This window comes from Lontra canadensis, unplaced genomic scaffold (genome assembly GCF_010015895.1).
Source record: "Lontra canadensis isolate GAN:19392208 unplaced genomic scaffold, GSC_riverotter_1.0 scaffold28, whole genome shotgun sequence".
Lineage (NCBI taxonomy): Eukaryota > Metazoa > Chordata > Mammalia > Carnivora > Mustelidae > Lontra > Lontra canadensis.
Window position 1 is genome coordinate 4,582,412 of NW_022631022.1, and position 22,227 is coordinate 4,604,638.

The window sequence follows — 22,227 nt, forward strand, 5'->3', positions numbered from 1 at the left end:
GAGGAAGAGGGAGAAACAGACTGACTGGTGAGCAGGGTGCCTGATCTCAGGACCCTGGAATGACCTGAGCATAAGGCAGACGCTTAATCAACCAAGCCACCTAGATGCCCCTCATAAATAAATAAATCTTTCTTTTAAAAAAGAAAATGATAGAACTGTATGTCATATGACCATTTAGTAGTTGAGCCAGTCATACAACTGTAAAAAAGCAATTGAGTAACTAAAAAAAAAACCAAAAAACCAAAACCACAAAACTATAGTAAGAGAGGATTTAAATGGATGCTTTTATAACTCCTATTACCTCAGGCAATTGGAAAAATGAATGATGCACAGGAACCTGCATTTCTATATTGGCTACTACCACGTTTAATCTTAACAATTAATTGTGGGACGCCTGGGTGTCTCAGTTGGTTAGGGGGTCTGCCTTCAGCTCAGGTCATGATTCTGGGGTCCTGGGATTGAGTCCCACATCTGGCTCCTTGCTTAGTGGGGGAGCCTGTTTCTCCCTCTGCCTCTGGCCCTTCCCCCTGCTCATGCTCGCTCTCTCTGACAAATAAAATCTTTTAAAAAATCTTAACAATTAATTTTACCCAATTAAATATTTATTTATATAGAACACATTTACCATATCACTTTTTAAGATTTTTAGCGACATCTAAGTCCACGGTAGTTTAGATAAGTCATTATTCATTGAACTCATAGTTTTATTTTCTAATTTAAAAATTTTTGATTCTGTTGACAATTGAAATAATATCCTCTATTTTGTCATGGTAACAGGTTTATTACTTGTGACCTATTGCCAGGTGGGTTTCTTTGTTTGTTTGTTTGTTTGTTTTTTAAGTAATCCCTACACCCAACTTGGGGCTGGAACTTGCATGCTCTACTGACCGAGCCAGCCAGGCACCCCTTTAAAAGAACTATTAATCAGTGGATGTATTCAAATTCCATTTGAAATTTTTATGTGCATACTCCCACACGTATGCATGTCCATGGCAAGAGTTGAAATGTTTTAGACTAATTAAATTACTACCGACATTTGAATTTCAAGTGATTTCCTACAGGTTTTGCTAAACTGTCTAGGATGAATCAATTTAATGCTGTTCCATGTGTACAGGAAACCAACAGTCCTACTCTTTCTTTTAAGTTACCAAAGCTCATTTCCTCTGCCCCAGATGAGGTGGACAACAGTCCAATATTGGTGACTAAGAAGCTATCATGACCAGTAAAATCAGAGCCAGCAATTGCATGTACATTCACTGCTATCGAATAGAGAACAGATTCAGCAGCTACTCAAGTTTTACTGATTTTAAACATTCAAGATAAGAAAGTCCAGCCAAGATTTTTACTATTTTTTTTTCTGATTTCCCAGTTACAATTTTCTGAATATTTAACTGTCCTAATGTATGGGTTATTTTTCTAAAGAGAGGATTAATTATATTGGGTTTTATCATAGCCAGTAGTTTTCCCAATAACTTCAAAATTCAGATGACCCCGACAGAAGAGTAAATGAGGTCTCACAACATTTTTCTTGTCCACAGTGTTGGTATGAAAGTTTATTCTGAGTGGAGGATTAAATGTTGTCTTTCCCTAGCTTGATTACCGGCTTCTTTTGGCCTTTTTTAAGGATCAAAATCGCTCTACTCGACTTACAGCCAATCTTTGTTTTTCCCTTCCATTTAAGCTAGGCTATTTCTAGATTGTACATAAATGTGTAATCCTCACAAAAGAAAGGTAGGTGAAGACAAAACTTTTCTCACCGTTCGGTTTCAGAGGCTGTCACAGGTGAATGAAGTCCATGAAAAAGCTTTCGTAACATTGAAGATTTTTTAAACCCAGCTGAAACATAACTGAAAATCCACAAGAGGGAGATGCTTGCTAAGTCGCCAGAAGAAAACTCCCACGAGGGACCAGAGAGAGTCTTAGGAGGAGTCAATGGGTTGGCTTGGACTCAGGTTGGGAGGGAGCAGGTGTATATAGTGCCTGGGCGCTGGAGGGGGGACTACAGTTGAAGGGAAAAGCAAGCTGGGCTCCGCGTCTCTGACGGCGAAGAGTGTGTCCCTTCTAAGACCACGGGGGAAAGGTAAGAGGGTGTTTCCAAAAAGGTAGCCCCTCCGAGCTACCTCCTGGTAGTTTTGGAAGAAATGGGGTTGGTTGTCTTTGAAGGCACTTCCGCTTAGCAACCCCACGCGGTTGCTAGGGAGGGGCAGTAGTGGGGATGACCCGGAAGTGGTGGTGTCCCTTTCTCTTTGCCTGCTTTAAGTTTGTCCTATCAGGAGCGCCAGGGTGCTCTGCGCCGGGCCGAGGGTGGGGCCAGCGCTAGTGGTTCCGGCTCGGCTCTTACAGCCCCTCGGCTCCTCGCTTTCCCCCTCCCCTCCCACACCTCTCCTCCCTCCCGCTCCTGGGAAAGAGAGAAGCCACCACTGCGGGTGGCTGGAGAAGCACTCGGCGCCTCCGGGAGGGTACCGTGCCCGCCCAATCTGAGCCTCGGAGCACTGCCGGACCAGGTACTCACTCCGGCTTCGATGGGGTCCGGGAGGCTGGAACCTGAGAGTGTGTGTGTCTGTAGGGACTGGTCTGGGGGCCGTTCTCCGGGTTGGGGAGGGGGCCGCGGAGATCCTGGGTGGGGCGCAGGCCGGCGTGTGTTTCTGTGGCGGGTTGCGGGGGTGGAATGGAGGGTTTGGGCGAGACCGCTTGGAGGAGTTTCGGGTGGCCAGCTCCAGGTTGCGGGGGAGGCGCCCCTTCGGATGCAGAAGACTTCGGCTGAAGTGGACCGGGAGTTTGCCACCTGGAGGATTCGCTCTGAAAGGGGGAGCATCCTCCCGGGCCAGAAGGGGAGAATGGACCTTGTTCGAGTGGTTGGGGCAGTCCCTTGCTTCCCCTGCCTACCCTTCCGAGACAGAGCAACGGCTTCCAGGGTTGTGGGGGTTGTGAGTCGGCTGGGCACCACGGGGAGCCGCCCTTGGCGGAGCTAGGGCAGAAGAGTGGGTAAGGAGACCTCCCTCCACCCAACTTCCGTGTGCTTCCCCCACTTCTTCCTTTACTGCACTCTCGCCCCAGAGTCGTACCGGAGCTGTACCCATCAAGTGGGCAAGCATCACAGCGTAAAAAAGAGGGTGAGGTTCTTTGCCCTTAAATGATATTTCAGATATTTGGAAGGTGCCGGAATGGCATATTCAGCCAGGTCTCCCAGTTCGATGTTAAATCTCGTATAAATTGTCTTAGAAAAGTGCAACACGGAAAAGCACCAAACTACAGGCTAGTCGGGCATAGCTTTGTTTGGTAGATATGCATGTTTATAAAAAATAGGCTGGGGGGACCATGTAGATGTAGAGGTCTAGGCTAGACATGTTGAGGCAAGCCTCCTTTTCCAATCTCTTCCTTACCTGTCTGTATGCCTGTCCTAGTTTAAATGAAGCAGAAAGATCCTCTTCATTTATATTTTAATTAGCGACTGAATTGTAGCTACTGTGTGGTGATAGATGGCTCAGAATAGATACATGAACGTTCATAGAGACAAGATCCTCAGCTTTTGAGCCTGTCTCTTAATCTTTTAAGGAGATAATTGTGGTCAAGTGGAAGTATTGGCTTTAAGATAGGTAAATCTGGGATTGAACCCAGACTGTGCCACTGGCTAGTTGTTGACCTTGGGCAAGTCATGGGACCTACTGGAGATTTAGTTTCTTCCTAAGTAAAATGAGTTAAAATTTTTACCAATATTGTAAGTGTGTGTGTGTGTGTATTGTATTTAAATAACAGTCCACACTAGGGGCACCTGGGTGGCTCAGTGGCTCTTGATCTCAGCTCAGGTCTTGATCTCAGGATGGAGATCAAGCCCGGAGTTGGATTCCACTCACGTGGAGTCTTCTTAAAAGAAAAAATTAAATAACAGTGCACTTTAAATGGAAGTGCCTTCATTTTTTTTTTTAAAAAGTCAGTCTGCAGTCCCTTTCCACAGTGTTTTGTTTTTGCTTTTGTTTTTTTAAAGATTTTATCTATTTGTCAGAGGGAGAGAGAGCGTGCATGAGCAAGGGGAACAGTAGGCAGAGGGAGAAGCAGACTCCCGCTGAGCAAGGAGCCCCATGTGGGCCTCCCAGAACCCTGGGATCATGACCTGAGCTGAAGGCAGCTGCTTAACGACCAAGCCACCAGGTGTCCCTAAATGTACGCACTTTTTTTTTTTTTTTTTAAGATTTTATTTTTTCATTTGAGAGACCGAGAGACACAGAGAGCACACAAGTAGGGTTGAGGCAGTGGGAGAGGGAGAAGCAGGCTCTGATGCGGCCTGATCCCAGAACCTGGAGATCATGACTTAAGCCAAAGGCAGACGTCTAACCATCTGAGCCACCCAGGCACCGCTGTAAACACCTTCTAATTGAAAGATCAATTATTATTAATCTCCACAGTCAACATAGCCCAGAATGGGAAGGGAACTGGATAATATTGCAAAAACATATGTATACAATAGGACTTTCAGTGGCTTCTAGAAATTTACTGTAAGTGGCATGAAATTCAGTTATTAGTAGGTGCTTTAAACTCTACAAAAGAGAGAACAATATGTGCATTTATTGAAGTGACCATTATTTCAAAGGTTTTTCTCGGATTTGTAGTGTGTATAGTGTAGATTGATTTAAAAAATTTAAATAGTAATGTATATATATTTTCTTTTAAGTTTTTAATTCCAGTTAACATACAGTGTTATATTAGTTTCAGGTGTGCAATATAGTAATTCATGACTTCCACACATATAACTTATATAAAGTTTAATTAACTTCATATGTCTCTGAAGAGAATTAAAATTGGGGCATAAAATAGAAAGTAGTTGTAATTTTAAGATTAGCATCAACATCAGTAGCATGACTCATCTTAATTAGACTTAAACTATTAGCAATACTTACAGAATTTTTTTTTTAAAGATTTTATTTGTTTGAGAGAGTACAAGCTGGAGAGAGATGCAGAGGGAGAGGGATAAGCAGACTCCCTCCTAAGCAGGGAACCGGATATGAGGCCCCTGGGATCTGACCTGAACCAAAAGCAGATGCTTAACCAACTGAGTCACCTAGGTGTCCCTACTTGCAGAATTCTTTTGTATAAAATTCTGTAAAACAAATGAAAATGGAATGAATTTCTGCTTTTAAATCATTCATGATGAGAATATAGAACTAAATCTAAGAATAATAAGTTTTTATATTCATTTTATAAATTTATTATTTTTAAAAAAGATTTTATTTTTATTTATTTATTTATTTGACACAGAGAGAGAGAGAGATCACAAGTAGGCAGAGAGGAGGCAGAGAGGGGAGAAGCAGGCTCACCACCAAGCAGAGAGCCCAATGTGGGGCTTGATCCCAGGACCCCAGACCATAACCTAAGCCTAAGGCAGAGGCTTAACCCACTGAGTCACCCAGCAGCCCCTCATTTTATAAATTTAAAATGATACAGTTATATGTAACCTATTACATCAGATTATCAACTAATAGTGTTTGCTTTTTTATGTAACTTGTAGCCAGTAATTTTTAATTTTTAAATATACTTCATACTCAAAATATAAGTCAGGGGCGCCTGGGTGGCTCAGTTGGTTAAGCCTCTGCCTTCGGTTCAGGTGGTGATCTCAGGGTCCTGGGATCAAGCCCCGCATCGGGCTCTCCGCTCAGCAGGGACTCTCCCTCCCTCTCTGCCTACTTGTGATCTCTCTCTCTCTGTCAAATAAATAAATAAAATCTTAAAAAAAAATAAGTCAAATAACTTTAATAAGATTTTTTTCTGTCGAAAGTGGGTATAAAGTTTGTAATTCAGTATCGCTTTTTAGGGAGGTTTATAGGTTTTGCATATTTTGAAAGAAATTTCAAATATTTCTTTCCCATATCTCTGTCTTTTACATAGAGTTGAACTTTCTTTTTTTAAATAAAACTATCCAACTATATTGCATGCTCTTTGAGGTAGAGATACTATGTTAAATTTTATTCACCACTGTAGCTGCTTAAAACAGGCACCAAGTAAATATTGGTCAAATTGATAAATGGGTATATTTTGAATTTTTTTTTTAAAGATTTTATTTATTTATTTGACAGAGATCACAAGTAGGCAGAGAGGCAGGCTGAGCAGAGAGCCCAATGTGAGGCTTGATCCCAGGACCCTGGAATCGTGACCTGAGCTGAAGGCAGAGGCTTTAACCCATTGAGCCACCCAGGTGTCCCTATATTTTGAATTATTAAAAAATATTATTATTTTTTAAATATTTTATTTATTTATTTGACAGACAGATATCACAAGTAGGCAGAGAGGCAGGCAGAGAGAGAGGAGGAAACAGGCGCCCCACCAAGCAGAGAGCCCGATGCGGGGCTCGATCCCAGGACCCCGAGATCATGACCCGAGCTGAAGGCAACTGAGCCACCCAGGCGCCCCAAAGAGTATTATTTTTAAAGAGTTGAAATTATATTTTTGCTACACTTAAACAGATTTTTTGGTAAGATTATTCAGGTTTCTAAATGGCTTTTCTAAGAGTATAAAGTCTTTTTTTTTTTTTTTGTATAAACCCTTCAGTGTATACCTAAGCTTTTAGCTGTGTTTCTCTGGATCATCATTTTTAATCGTCTTTTGGACCTTAAAATTGAGCCTGTATTATCTTGCTTTGGTAAAGCTATCAGAAGCTCCCATTTCCCCCCTATATTCTGATAGAACTTTATTACTAAATTAAATTTACTTTGGGATATGAAGTAGGATACTAGCTGTTAGAGGAAAAATGTCTACCTAAATAGTAGGCAACATTAGAGACCATTGGGGCACTTTTCTCAGTGACCTTTTCCACTCAAAGTATGTGGCTCTTCCAGGGATCTTTGCAGTTGTTAGTTTTGGAATTTGTTTGTCAGGAAATCTAAAAATGACTAAATGTTTCTTTAGTATTGCATCTCTTGAATGATATCAAAAAAATTTAGGAAAAAATGGGAAGATTTATATACCATATGCTGGAAACATATAAGGAACAAAGTACAGTTAATTTTACTGTGTTGCCAAATTGGTAGTGAAAGAGTTACTGTGGAAATGTTTAAAAAATGCCAAGTAGTGCTTTATTCAAACCAAATGAATAGTCTTCCAGAGCTTGTTGCTTTTTTACAAGTATATTGCTTTCTGAAGATATGATTTGGTCTCTATTAAGGATAAATAATCACTGTAACTGTATAAAGAAAAAAAAGGCTGATATCACAGATTTTAGTATCGTCAGTCTTGGTAGAAATTGCTTTTCAGTTGCTTTAGATAAGGAAGTAGATTTTCCTGAAAGAACTTCAGAATTTGTGGCATGATAGTTTTTCTCTTTTTAACATCTAAGTTATCTGTACTCATTTCTGCCTAATTAGAAACTTTGAGAAGCTGGGAGGGTAAAAAAATGAAATTACTTTCAGAATTACCATTTTAAGTTTTGTGGATTACTTATTTGGAGAGCTAAATTGGATCTTGACATTATTGGGATTGTGTTCAAGATGGACTCAGGAAAAAAATCAGATGCCATCTGTTTCAGATTCCTTATTCCCTCACCCCTTCATGTTTTATGGCTTTGAATTCATCAGATTATTTTTAAAAAATAAAGATCCTCAGTAGATTTAGATTATGTAATTTCGGCTATATCAGTGAACATGTAACTAAAAGAACTTGAATTTTTATATTTTATATTGTTACACAGAAAACGGCTAAAAGTAAGTCATTTTAAACTATATGAACATTAGGGAGTCATCTTTGTCATCATTCACTTAAACCATTTTTGTCAACACTTGTTGCTGGAAGTTGCTTTAAAAATGGATTATGGAGGGGCGCCTGGGTGGCTCAGTGGGTTAAGCCGCTGTCTTCGGCTCAGGTCATGGTGTCAGGGTCCTGGGATCGAGCCCCACGTCGGGCTCTCTGCTCAGCAGGGAGCCTGCTTCTCTTCCTCTTTCTCTGCCTGCCTCTCTGCCTACTTGTGATCTCTCTCTCTCTGTAAAGTAAATAAATAAAATCTTTAAAAAAAAAAAGAAAGAAAAAAAGGATTATGGAGATACAGAATAAATCTTTTATTCTCTCGTGTTATATCTAGAAGAGAAGCTTTTGCTGAGGATTTTTTGTATTTAGTGGTAAGTCCACTTAAATTTAATCTTTCAGTAGGGAGTTTTGCCTTACCATATGCTATTTGCTATTATTTTCATCTAAATGGCACCATATAGTTCATAGGCCACATACTTGGATTTTTCAGTTCAGATTTTAGTAATTCCTGAGAATAGGCTTTTGGGTTTACTGAGCTGGAAAAGACCATTATTTGTTCAGGTTACAGTAGTTGGCACCTGGCATAGACTAGAAACACTCAGGCATCTTTGAGAAACTATAAAATACTACTAGCGTGGTCTCTTAGAAATGGACTGAAGAGAGTAATCTGGATAGAAGAGCGCCATGCTTTGTCTGCAGCAGAAATGTTCTGATATTATAGGAAGACTAGTGGCCTGTCCTGATACTCCTGTAGTCTCTTCCTCACCAGAAGCTCCAAGTGGGCAGTGTAGTTGTGGCAAGGGCTGGGTTGTCAGGGATGGGAATTGTTCTTTAATAATTGCTAACCCATCACAATGGAGGCATAGACATACTGGGGAAAGGGATATTCTCTTGGATTTTGCCTTGGCCAGAGAAGCTGAGTGAACAGGTAGCCTTTGCCTTTGCCACCAAAGACAACTCGGTGCAACACCTCTGGGTGCTGGGTAAGCCTGTCAAAATGCTATAGTTTCTTCATTAAAACGACATATAAAATTTCCAAGGAATAATATAGCATTGGATGCACACTGATTTCTGTAGTTTACATTTTCTAATGTAGAAAAAGGGGTGTTGAGGACTTATGGGCCTCTGAATGAAAGTACTGTACATTTACGTTTTTCTTGTTTTTATATATATATATATATATATATACACACACACACACACACACATACACATATACATATATGTATGTATATACACACATATACATATATACATATACTGATACATATTGTCTGCTGGCATTAATGAGTGGTGTGAAAATGTTTTTTAAGTTTTTGGGGTGTGTGTGTGTGTGTGTGTGTGTATGTGTGTGTGTAGTGTCCATGGTAATCACCAGATTTCATTTTAGTTCTTCAGGCTGAATTGCTAACCATAGCTGTGGTCAAGCAGCTTCTTAGCTGGATTTTTTTCCTCCATTTCTTAGATATTACTCTCTCATGTAGGTGGTAGTGAGCAGGGGTATGACTAATGCCAGGAAAAAGGCAAGGGGTTTAAAGTTAATTATTTAAAAAATTTAAATAGATTTAAATTTGAGAACAGTGAAAGAAATTAAATAAAATCAAATTTCTGTAGCCTAAAGTAATAATATCTCCTATCCACAGATACCTGTTTGTTTTTTTTTAAGATTTTTAAATTTATTTTATTTGACAGATAGAGATCACAAGTAGGCAGAGAGGCCAGCAGAGATAGAGAGGAGGAAGCAGGCTCCCTGCCGAGCAGAGAGCCCAATGTGGGGCTCGATCCCAGGATCCTGGGATCATGACCTGAGCCGAAGGCAGAGGCTTTAACCCACTGAGCCACCCAGGCGCCCCCCCCCCCGGGTTTTTTGTTTTTTTTTTTTTTAATTAAGACTTTATTTATTTATTTATTTATTTTTTTAAAAGATTTTATTTATTTATTTGACAGAGAGATCACAAGCAGGCAGAGAGGCAGTCAGAGAGACAGGAGGAAGCAGGCTCCCTGGTGAGCAGAGAGCCCGATGCGGGGCTCGATCCCAGGACTCCGAGATCATGACCTGAGCCGAAGGCAGCGGCTTAACCCACTGAGCCACCCAGGCACCCCAAGACTTTATTTTTTTTTTAACAGTTTTAAATTTACAGAATAATTGAGCAGGTAGAATTCCATATTTCCATATCTACAAAACTACATCCCATCCATTTCCCCAATTATTAACATCTTGTGTTAGTGTGATACATTAGTTACAATTAATGTGTAATATTGATACATTATTATTAACTGTAACACACTATTTCTTATTAAGGTTTACTCTTTGTGTTGTATGTATTTAAGGTTTATCCATGTCTTTTTGTGGCTTGATAACTCCTATAGGTAAATGCCTAGGAGCTTGATTGGTGGATTGTATGGTAAACATATATTTAATTTTACAGGAAACTGCCAAACTGTCTTCCAAAGTGGTTTTATCATTTTGCATTCCCATCAGCAATGAATGAGTATTCCTATTTCTCTACATCCTTGCCAGAATTGATATGATCAGTTTTTTGTACTTTAGCCATTCAAATATGTATTTTATTTTTATTTTATTTTTTTAAGATTATTTATTTATTTATTTGACAGAGAGAGAAATCACAAGTAGGCAAAAGTAGGCAGAGAGGCAGGCAGAGAGAGAGGGAGAAGCAGGCTCCCTGCTGAGTAGAGAGCTTGATGTGGGGCTCGATCCCAGGGTCCTGGGATCATGACCTGAGCTGAAGGCAGAGGCTTAACCCACTGAGCCACCCAGGTGCCCTGTCTGATAACGTGTTTTAATTTGCAGTTTCCTAATGACATAAAATGTTGAGCACCATGCTTATTGGCCATCTTCATATCTTCTTTGGTGAAGGTGTCTGTTCACTCTTCTGTCCGTTAAATTGGGTTATTTTCTTATTGTTGAGTTTTAACTATTCCTTGTTTAATTTGGATACACATTTTTATCAGATACGGTTTTTTTTTTCTTTGTAGACACAATACATCAAACATTTATTTAGCACCAATTATACAAGGAAGAATTCTCTTGAAGAAAGTTGAAAACAATGTAGTGAGTGATAAGATGTTTCTCCTACCTCTCTTTACACACAAGTATATACACGTGTACAGGATATAGTTAATTTTTATAGTTCTCTAAACAGAAAGATGGAACTGTTTCCATAAATAAGATTTAATTTTAAAAGCAATCATAAGCCTTAAGGGTTATATTAGGGAAAATCCATGCTCCTTAAACTGTTGAAATAAGACTATTGCCAGTTCCCATCTAAAGGGATCCATACTCTATATTAAGTTCTACACAATTGGTTGGTCTATCACAGAGTCCCCAATTTAATTTTTTCTTCTAAAGCAACAAGATGGGGGGGGGCATCTGGGTGGCTCATTCAGTTGGTTAAGAATCAGATACGGTTTTTTGCAAATATTTTTTCGTTTTTTGCAAATGTTTTTTTTTTTTCCAATCTGTGGTTTGTCTCTTTATTCTCTTGTCTTTTGTAGTATAAAAGTTTTAAATTCTAATGAAGTCCACCTTATCAAGTTTTTCTTTCATTGAGTATGCTTTTGGTATCACATCTAAAAACTCATTGCCAAACTCAAGGTTATATACATTTGTTCTATGTGATCTTCAAGAGTTTTTATAGTTTTACATTTTACACTGAGTTCTCAGGTCCGTTTTTTTAAAAAGATCCATTTTGAGGGCACCTGGGTGGCTCAGTTGGTTAGGTGGCTGCCTTCGGCTTAGGTCGTGATCCTAGGGTCCTGGAATTGAGTCCCACGTCAGGCTCCCTGCTTCTCCCTCTGTCTCTGTTGCTCCCCTTGCTTGTGCTCTCCTGTTCTCTTTCTCCGTCAAATAAATAAATCTTAAAAAAAAAAAAAAAGATCCATTTTGAGCTAATTTTTATGAAAGGTTTAAGGACCGTGTGTCTGTTGATATTTTTGCACAAGAATGTTCAATTGTTTTATAAAAGTGTTTCTACTCAAAAAATGTTAATGTGGTATTTTTAAGAAAGACTTTTTCTAAAGATTTTATTTTTAAGTAATCTCTGTACCCAGTGTGGGTCTCCAGCTTACAACCCCGAGATCAAGAGTTGCATGCTCTATTGACAGAGCCAGCCAGGTGCCCCCTAAAAAGATTTTATTTTATTTTTTAAGGATTTACTTATTTATTCAAGAAAGAGAGCATGTACATGTGTGAGCAAGGCTAGGGGCAGAGGGAGGGAGGGAGAGAGAGAGAATCCTCAAGCATACTCCCCGCTGAACACAGAGGCCTACTTGGGGCTCCATCCCATGACCCTGAGATCATGACCTGAGCCGAAACCAAGAGTCTGATGCTTTACCGACTGAGCTACCTAGGTGTCCCCGAAGACTATTGTTTAAGGGCAGTTTTAGGTTCACAACAAAATTGAAAGGAAGAAAACAGTTTTCCCATAAACTTTCTGCACTATATGTGTATGGCCTCCCCCATCCTCTCCACCAGAGTGGTACATTTGTTACAGTTGATGAACAAATTGACACATTTAATGAACTCTATTGACACATCATAATCACTCGAAGTCCATAGTAGCTTAGGGTTCATTCTTTGTTTTATACAATCTATGGGTTTGTAAAAGTGTATACTATCCATCATTTAATATACAGAGTGTTTTCATTTTCCTAGAAATCCTCTGTGCTCTGCCATTTCAAGCTTCCCTTTCGCCCCAAGCCCCTGGGTGCATTTTTTTTAAAGAAATAAAAATGAATAAAATAATGTGGGAGTGGTTTTGAAAAGAGATTTTCCTTACATTCTCAGATATAATTAGAAGCATTGTTCAGAGTCTGAATTTCCCTTTCAAAAGGATTATGTTAGATCATTAGGTGTTAATCGACAGGTGCTTAATTCTTTGAGATATGTAATTGGGCATTAAGAAGTGTGAGCTAAATGTGGTCCTGGCCATATGACAGTTGCATGTGATAACGGGGCTTGAGGGAGATCTAAATTCGGAATTTTTGAACTATTACTAAAGTTAAAGTCCTTTGCCACTTGCCTTTTATTGTTGTGCAGGGAATTATGTAGATTTCTTGATGCCCTTTCGGTTTTTGCTTCTTTCTGTTAAACTTGTTGAAGACTATCCAGATGCTTGAGCAGGCAAAGATCGTAGTTGCCTAATTATTTCTAGTTTGCACTCAGAGGGAATAGCTGTTCTAAATGTAATAAAATGCTTTCCTGAGACACTCTTTCTTATATAGCCTAAGTAGTAATTGTTAGCTAGAATCCACTTTTATGTGGTTTTATTAACTATCCTTTCCTGCACTTCTAGGACACCTTCTATTTTTCTAGAACATCTTAACCTTAATTGGTATTTTGACCTCCAAATATTCTGGCCATCTAAGGTATGATGCAAAAACTGTTTACTAGGGGCTAAACATGGGTTAAAGCCTTTGCCTTCGGCTCAGGTCATGATCTCAGGGTCTTGGGATCAAGCCCTGCATCAGGCTCTCTGCTCAGCGGGGAGCCTGCTTCCTCCTCTCTCTCTCTCTGCCTGTCTCTCTGCTTACTTGTGATCTCTGTCAAATAAATAAATAAAATCTTTAAAAAAAAACTGTTTAGTAACTCCATGTTTGGTGGGTTTTATTTGCTTTTTCACCTAGTTAATTAACAATAGACACAAGGAATGGTCTGTTTGTGTGAAAGCATTTAGGTTTTCCAGAGATAGATGCTTTCCAAATCTATCAGTGTGTAAGCTTACTTTCTCTTTAATGGGATTCATCTGGTTAATGCTTGTGTTTCTTGAGTTCCATAGATTATGGAATCATAAAGCTAAAAGAAAACATAGAGATGGTCTAGGTAGACCGTTTGGTTTTACAACTGAGATTACTGAAGTGTAGAGAGGCTAAGTGATGCACTCAAGATGGAATAGCAAATGAATGAGACTGGAACCCAGATCTCCTGACTCCCAGTCCAGTCTTGCTTCTCTTATAAGAACTCATTCATTTTAGCTTATGGAGAAATTATGATTTTATAAGAGGTACATTTTCCAGAAAATTTAAGTGGACTATTAAACTACAGTTACATGGGATGCCTGGGTGGCTCAGTGGGTTAAGCCTCTGCCTTCAGCTCAGGTCATGATCTCAGGGTCCTGGGATCGAGCCCCACATCGGGCTTTCTGCTGAGCAGAGAGCCTGCTTCCCCCCCCCCTACTTGTGATCTCTCTCTGTCAAAATAAAATAAATAAAAATTTAAAAAAAAACTACAGTTACAGCAGTAAACCTAATTTCTGAAGTGTCGAGTGAGTTATTGTGTATTTCTTATAAAGTGCCAGGTGTCACTTGGTCTTTAGTTACAAGCAAATTTGTCATTTTTCACATTCTAGATAGAAATTGGCTAATTAAAAATAATGAAGATATTATAGCCTATATTTTGTAAGCACACATTCCACTGCATTAAAATGAATCTTAACTTATTTTTTTTTGCACAGTGGAAATAATCTGTTAATATTTAATGTCGGAAAGCAACAGTAGAATTCTGCTTTATATGGTGGTGTATTTATAAAACTGGAGTGGAGTGTTACGTAAAACTAAAAGTACGGATTAATTTAATATGCGTCTGGTGAATTCAGGGCTTGAAGGATGCACATCTGTTGAGAAAACAAATCATAGAACTATTCAGAGCTTCAGCATCTTTAAATAAGTGTGCTTTGATTCTCTTTAACTGTTTTGAAACAGTCTTTAATGGATTTCGACAAGGCTATTTGCTCTAAGGAAGCAACTGTGATTTATGATGCTATTAATCATTTTATTATTTCCCACAGCATTTTGATAATTAGTATTTTTCTTTTAAATTTAGTTATTGGGGATGGAAGGAGTTAAATGATCACCATCACAAAATAAGCTTGTTGTAGAACTGTATTTAAAAAAAAAAAAAGAGGAACTATAGTTTGGATAAATTAGAAATACTTTAATATTCTGACTTCTAACTTGAATCCATTATCAATGAAGAAATAACCACAGAGTTCCTACAGTGTACTCATCATGCTAGGGCTGTAGAAATACAGAAATTGAAGATAAGATTATTTATCAAGTTGGAGAAACAAGACTTAAAATGGTAGGGTGAAAGTAGTACAATCCAATAAGTAAATGAGTGCAAACTTGTTAATATAATCTGGGAATACTGTAGGGATCTTAAGGGGAGAACATTCAGTTCATAGTCCTGATGGGAAGGAGATTGAAGGTAAAGTAGTGGATCTCAGCTCTGCAGCTCTTTAGAATCCCTCGGGGGAAACTTTTCCCAGGATCATTTGAATCAGAATCTTGGGAAGGTGCCTCCATAGTTTATGAAAAAGCTTTTCCATTGTAGTGTGCAGGGAGTGCTGGGAACCACAAGCTTAAGAGAGGTAGGATTTGAGTAAGCAAGGAAGTGTTTGCAGGCAGCTAAGCTAAGCAGTGAGGGAGACCTGGGCACAGCCCGTGAAAAGATTAATCCAATCAAAGCTGTGTGTGCCACTTAGAGAGTAGGCAAAAATAAGCTTAAGGAGGCAGAATGGAGCCATACAAGAGTAGTACTTCTAAGAGTGTGGTTCCTCAAGCAGTGTTAGCATCACCTGGACATTTATTATAAATACAGATTTTGAGGCCTGCTGTAGATCTACTGAATTGGAAACTAAGGGTGGGTTCCACCAATCTGTTTGAACAAACACTTCAGATGATTCTGATGTACACTAAAGTTTGAGAAACAGCTCTTAAGAGAGGATAATGAATGTCAGGTGGAGGAAGTTAGATTTGATGTTGGCATTAAGTAGAGACCCATAAAGGTTTTTTAAGCTGGGGAGTTAACAGCATGCATTTGTATGTCTGGTAAATGCAGATGAAGGTAAATCTGATGGTGATGTGCAGAGTCCTTTGGACTCCTAAAAGAGTGCTCGCTTCGGCAGCACATATACTAAAATTGGACTCCTAAAAGATAGGAATGAAGAAAGCGAGTTGAGGCACAGACATAATCTAATGGATATAATCAAGCAGCCATGAGGGTTTCTTCTAGGGAATTATTAGTGAAAACACAGAATAGTAATAATAGTGATGGTAGTTTGACTATTTATGAAATGGTCAGTATGCTAAATGCTTTGGCCATATTATCTCACTTTTTTTCTCATAATATGCTCCTGAAGTGTGGCCATTACTACATTTTACAGATTGAGCAATGAGGCCAAGAATGGAAACTACTTCTGAAGTTCATGTTGCTGATAAGGGGTAGACACGGGATGTCAAGTTCAAGTATCTCTACCTCTAAAGCCTTTATTTTTTTAAAGATTTTATTTATTTATTTGACAGAGAGAGAAATCACAAGTAGGCAGAGCAGAAGGCAGAGGGAAAGGAAGAAGCAGGCTCCCCGCTGAGCAGAAAGCCGGATACAGGGCTGGATCCCAGAACCCTGGGATCATGACCTGAGCCAAAGGCAGAGGCTTACCAACTGAGCCACCCAGGCGCCCCTAAAGCCTCTTTTTAAACAAACAGCTAGTAATATCTGGAGACCAAGAAATAAATAAAACTGACTCAAATTTTTAATCCTAGGTGACAGATAGCAAGGGGAAGTCACTGTCAGAAGGGAAATAGTGCTCACAGTAGGTAACAGGGCAAGTCAGACTGTTGGGTCCCCAGTGTTGGGTACAAGACCACTTGAATCTATTTTGTAAAAGTGATTGTGAAAGATAACCAGTGAAAATCTTTGTATTGTGTTTTTTAGATATAAAATTTGAAATAACTTGTGGTAGCTGAGTTTTCAGGTTTTGTTTGACCTTTTTGTTCATGGTGACTAAATTAGAAGAGCCACCTCATCTAGCTTTTAAAAATATCTTTTATTAGATTTCAGAGTATATAAGTCCATGAATAAATTATGCTTGAGAAGCTTTGTATAATACTGCTTTTCTCTCTCTAAAGAGATACTGTGATTTAGAAAATGTCAAGAGCATATTTTCTTTTTTAAAGATTTTATTTATTATTTATTTATTTATTTATTTATTTGAAAGAGAGTGCGAGCGAGCGCACAGGCAGCGGGGAGGCGCTTAGGGAGAAGGAGAAGCAGACTCCCTACTGAGCAGGGAGCCTGATGCAGGGCTTGATCCCAGGACTCTGAGATCTGACCTGAGCCAAAGGCAGCTGCTTAACCCACTGAGCCACCCAGACACCCCTGTTAGGAGCATCTTAATCTTAAAATGATGTGGGGGTTTTGTTTTGTTTTGTTTTAGTTTTTTAAATTCAAGTTGGTTAACATAGATTGTAGTATTCGGTTCAGGAGTAGAGTTTAGTGATTCATCACCTATGTGAAACACTCAGTGCTCATCCCAACAAGTGCCCTCATTAATCCCTACCCCCCCATCCACCTCCCTTCCAGCAACCCTCAGTTTGTCTTCTGAACTCTAGTCTCTAATGGTTTGCCTCATTTTTGTTTGTATCTTCTTTTTCCTTCCCTCCCCTGTGTTCATCTGTTTTGTTTCTTAAATTCCACATATGGGTGAAATCATGGTGTTTGTCTTTCTCTGACATATTTCGCTTAGCATCATACACTCTGGTTCAATCCATGTTGTTGCAGTTGCAAGATTTCATTCTTTTTGTTGGCTGAGTAAATTTCCATTTACACACACACGCGCGCGCGCGCACACATACACACACTCTGTCTCTCTCTCCCCCCCACATCTTCTTTATCCATTTTATCCATTCATCTGTTGAAAGACATTTGGGTTCTCTCCATAATTTGGCTATTGTTGATAGTGCTGCTATAAACATTAGGGTGCGTATACCCCTTCGAATCAGCATTTAATCTTAAAAAAGGTTTAAGAAAAACTTCAATGTTGGAGTCCTTGGCTGGCTCAGTCAGAAGATCATGTGACTCTTGATCTTGAGGTCATGAGTTTGAGCCCCACATTGCGTGTAGAGATTACTAAAAAAAAAAAATAAACTTAGAAAAATATTTCAGTGTTATTTTATTTTAGTTTGGAAGTAGTAAGTAGTAGAGTAGCTTGACCTGTTTGGATAATTGTTTTCATAAGACATTATCAGTTCCAGCACCTTCTTATTTTACATACTGAGGTAAAATTCACATGACATAAAATTAAGTATTTTGAAGTGTATAATTTGTGGCATTTGGTATGTTCATGATATTTTGCAAGTATAACCTTTATCTAGTTCCAAAACATTTCATCATCCCCAAAGGAAAAACCCCAAGTCTATTAAGCAGGTCCTCCTTGTTCCTTTTTCTCCTGAAGAACACTAATCTGTCGTTCTATCTCTGGATTTATCTTTTCTGGGTATGTCATATCATATAAGTAGAATTATGTAACATGTGATATTTTATATAACATGTGATGTTTTGTGTCTGCTTCTTTCACTTAGGATGTTTTCTAGGTCCATTCATGTTGTAATATGTATCAGTACTTCATTTTTATTTATTATTATTATTATTATTATTTTTAAAACAAAGTCTTTTTTTTTTAAAGATTTTATTTATTTATTTGACAGAGATCACAAGTAGGCAGAGAGGCAGGCAAAGAGAGAGGGGGAGGCAGGCTCCCTGCTGAGCAGAGAACCCGATGCGGGGCTCCATCCCAGGACCCAGGGATCATGACCTGAGCCGAAGGCAGATGCTTTAACCCATTGAGCTACCCAGGTGCCCCTCATTTTTATTTTTAAGGCTGAAAAATATTCTACAGTATGGATATACCACATTTGTGTGTTCGTCAGTTCATGGTGTTTTTGGTTGTTTCCATCTTTTGATTATTATAAATAGTGCTTCTATGAACCTTCATATACAAGTTTTTGTTCAGATACAGGTTTTCAGTTCTTTTGGGTATGTAGCTAGTAATGGAATTGCTGGGCCATGTGGTAATTTTATATTTTACTTTTTTTTTCTTTATTAAGTTTATTTTTAATTTATTTTTGTGGTCTCTATGCCAAGTACGAAGCTTGAACTCATGACCCTGAGATCAAGAGTCGCATGCTCTACAGACTGAGGCAACCAGGCCCCCTAATATTTTACTTTCTGAGTAAAATGCACCATTTTATTTATTTATTTATTTATTAAGGTTTTATTTTATTTATTTAGAGAGAGCTCATGTGCATGAGTACATGAGGGACAGAGGGAGAAGGAGAGAGAGAAACTGAATCAGACTCACCGCTGATCATGGAACCCAAGGCCTTGATTCCATGACCCTGAGACTATGACCCAAGCTGAAATCAAGAGTTGAACACCCAACTGACTGAGCCACCCAGGCATCTAGGCTGCACCATTTTAGATTCTTACCAGCAATGTTCAAAGGTTTTAATTTTTTTACATTCTCACCAACAGCTGTTATTTTGTACCTGTTTTGTTTTGTTTTTTAATTATAGCCACCCTAGTGGGTATAAGGGGTACCTCCTGAGATTTTGATTTGCATTTCCCTAATAGCTAGTGATGTTGAGCATCTTTTCTTGTGCTTTATTGGCCATTTGCATATACTTTTTTGGTGAGGTGTCTGTTCAAGTTCTTTGCCCATTTTTCTTTAAATTTGATAGAAAGTTTTCACTGTATTTGTTTATAATTGGTCAGATTTCACATTTTAAGTGGTATGTCCATTAAATGTAGCTCACCTCAAGGTGCCATATTTCCAAGTGATTAACTAATGATTCCACAGACTAACATGGTTCCTTTTCTTCCATACTTTTTTTTTTTAATTTAAATTCAAATTAGTTAACATATAGTATAGTATTGGTTTTAGGAGTAGAATTTAGTGATTCATCACTTATATATAACACCCAATGCTCATCCCATTTACATAGAGTGAAATTATATGGTATGTGTCTTTGAGTAACTTTTTTGACTTAGCATCATATACTCTAGTTCTATCCATATTGTTGCCAGTGGCAAGATTTCATTCTTTTTGATGGCTGAGTAATATTCCGTGTGTGTGTGTGTGTGTGTGTGTGTGTGCGCACGTGCGTGCATACGCACATATATATACACTTAAAATGTGAAATCTGACCAATTATAAAAACTTTCTATCAAAAGGAAAAATGGGCAAAGAACTTGAATAGATATTTCACCAAAAAAAGATATTCAAATGGCCAATAAAGCACAAGAAAAGATGCTCAACATCACTAGTTATTAGGGAAATGCAAATCCAGGAGTGTGTGTGTATGTGTGTATGTGTGTGTATACACCATGTCTTCTTTATCTGTTCATCAGTTGATGGACATTTGGGCTTTTTCCGTAATTCGACTATTGTTGATGGCTGCTATGAACACTGAGGTACATGTGTCCGTTCAAATCAACATTTTTATATCCTTTCGATAAAAAACTAGTATTACATTTGCTGGGTCATACGGTAGTTCTGTCTTTAGCTTTTTGAGGAATGTTCATTCTGTTGTCCACAGTGACTGCATCAGTTTGTATTTTTACCAACAGTGCAAGAGAGTTCTTTTTCTGCATCCTCGCAAACACCTGTTGTTTTCTGTGTTGTTAATTTTAGCCATTCTGACGGGTGTGAGGTGGTAGGTATCATAGTTTTGATTTGTATTTCCCTGATGATGAGTGATGTTGAGCATCTTCACATGTGTCTGTTGGCCACCTGGATGTCTTTTTTGGAAACCTTTATTTGCTTTTTTAAAAAAAAGTTTTGACGGGACAACTAGCTGGTTCAATCAGTGGAACATGTAACTCTTATCTTGGGGTTGTAAGCTCAAACCCCATGTTAGCTGTAGAGGTTACTTAAAAATAAAATCTTGGGGCACCTAGGTGGCACAGTTGGTTAAATGTCTGACTCTTGGTTTAGGCTCAGGTCACGATCTCAGGGTTGTGAGACACAAGCCCCACATCGGGCTCCATCCTCAGGCTGGAGTCTGCTTGGGTTTCTCTTTCCATTTTCCTTTCCCCCTCCCTGCTTGCTCATTTACTCTCTCTCAAATAAATCTTTTTAAAATTTTTTTAAAAAAATTAAAAATTTGTGGCATATGTACTTAGAGAATATTCCATTTTAACCATTTTAAAATGTACAATTTTGTGGCGTTAAGTACATTCACATTGTTGTGTGACACATCACCGCTATCACCAGACTATTTTGTTTTCCCCAACTAAATGCTATTGAACATGGGTGTACAAATATCTGAATTCCTGACTTCACTTCTTTGGACATAAACTCAGAAGTAGAGCTGCTGGGTTATGTGGGGATTCTGGGTTTAACGCTTTTGAGGAAGCAAACATGGTTTTCTACAGCTGCTGTATCATTTCACATTCCCAGCAACAGTACACAGGATTCTGTTTTCTCTACATCCTGGCCAACAGTTATTTTCTTTCTTTTTTTTTTCCCTTTTATTTTTTTAGTATAGCCTTGGTATTAGGTATGAAGTTGTATCTTGTGGTTTTGGTTTGCATTTCCTTAGTGATTAGTGATGTTGAGCATCACTTTGTGTGCTTTTTGGTTATTTGTGTATTTTCTAAGAGTGTGATACTTTTAGCTCTTATATTTTGGTCTTTGATCTACTTTGAGTTGTACATTGTGAGGTTAAGGGCCAGCTCCATTCTTTTGCAGGTGGGTATCCAGTTGTCCCAGTATTATTTGTCCTTTGTTTCCCCAGTGAATGCTCTTGGCATTCTTGTTGAAAATCAGTTCCTTATAGATGTATGGGCTTATTTCTGGGCTCTCTTATGCTCTTGATCTGTATATCTATCTTTTTTTTTTTTTTTAAAGATTTTATCCACCTATTTGACAGACAGAGATCACAAGTAGGCAGAGAGGCAGGTAGAGAGAGAGAGGTGGAAGCAGGCTCCCCGCTGAGCAGAGAGCCCGATGTGGAGCTCGATCCCAGGACCCCGGGATCATGACCTGAGCTGAAGGCAGGGGCTTTAACCCACTGAGCCACCCAGGCGCCCCTGTGTATCTATCTTAATGCCAGTACCACACTGTTCTGATTATTAAGCTTTGTGGTAGTTTTAAAATCATAAAGTATAAGCCCTCCAATTTTATTTTTCAAGATTTTCCAAGGTTGTATTTTGGCTGTTTGTTGTCCCTTACAACTGTGTATGAATTTTAAAATTTTAAAATATTTTTAGTGGTTTACATTATACATTTATAACTAATTTATAACTAATCTAAGTCCACATCCAAGTAATACTAGATTGCTTCATGATTCATACAGGTAACTAAAAACAGGATTCCCATTTCCTCGTTCCTGTTTCTCATAACATTTTTTTTTCCTAATAACATTTTTGTGACTTAATTATCCAAGCTATAGTTACCAAATAAATTGTTGCTATTGTTATTTTGGACCAATACTTACCTATTAGATCTGTTAAGAAAAAGAAAAAAAAAATTATTTTACCTTCACTTATTCCTTCTCAAATGGTCTTCTTTCTGTTGATCCAAGGTTTTGATCTATGTCATCTTCCTTCTGAAGAACTTTTTTTTATATTTCTTGCAAGGCAGGTCTACTGATGACAAATCCCCTCTATTGTTGTTTGGGAAAGCCTTTATTTCTCCT

The 22,227-nt window shown here is 38.6% G+C and overlaps 1 protein-coding gene across 12 annotated transcripts in view; it reads left to right on the plus strand.

Annotated features, from left to right (window-relative positions):
* The first annotated feature begins 2,330 nt into the window (after positions 1–2,330).
* CSNK1G1 (casein kinase 1 gamma 1) overlaps positions 2,331–22,227 on the plus strand; it is a 188,717-nt gene continuing 168,820 nt past the window's right edge. For 4 of the 12 annotated variants that reach the window (XR_004383551.1, XR_004383550.1, XM_032864735.1 and 1 more), the window contains exon 1: positions 2,332–2,504. The gene's annotated coding sequence lies outside the window, so the exon portion shown is untranslated. Of the gene's footprint in view, positions 2,505–8,626; positions 8,712–22,227 lie in introns of those variants that run through there. The other 8 variants (XM_032864726.1, XM_032864729.1, XM_032864727.1 and 5 more) reach the window with 5 other exon arrangements.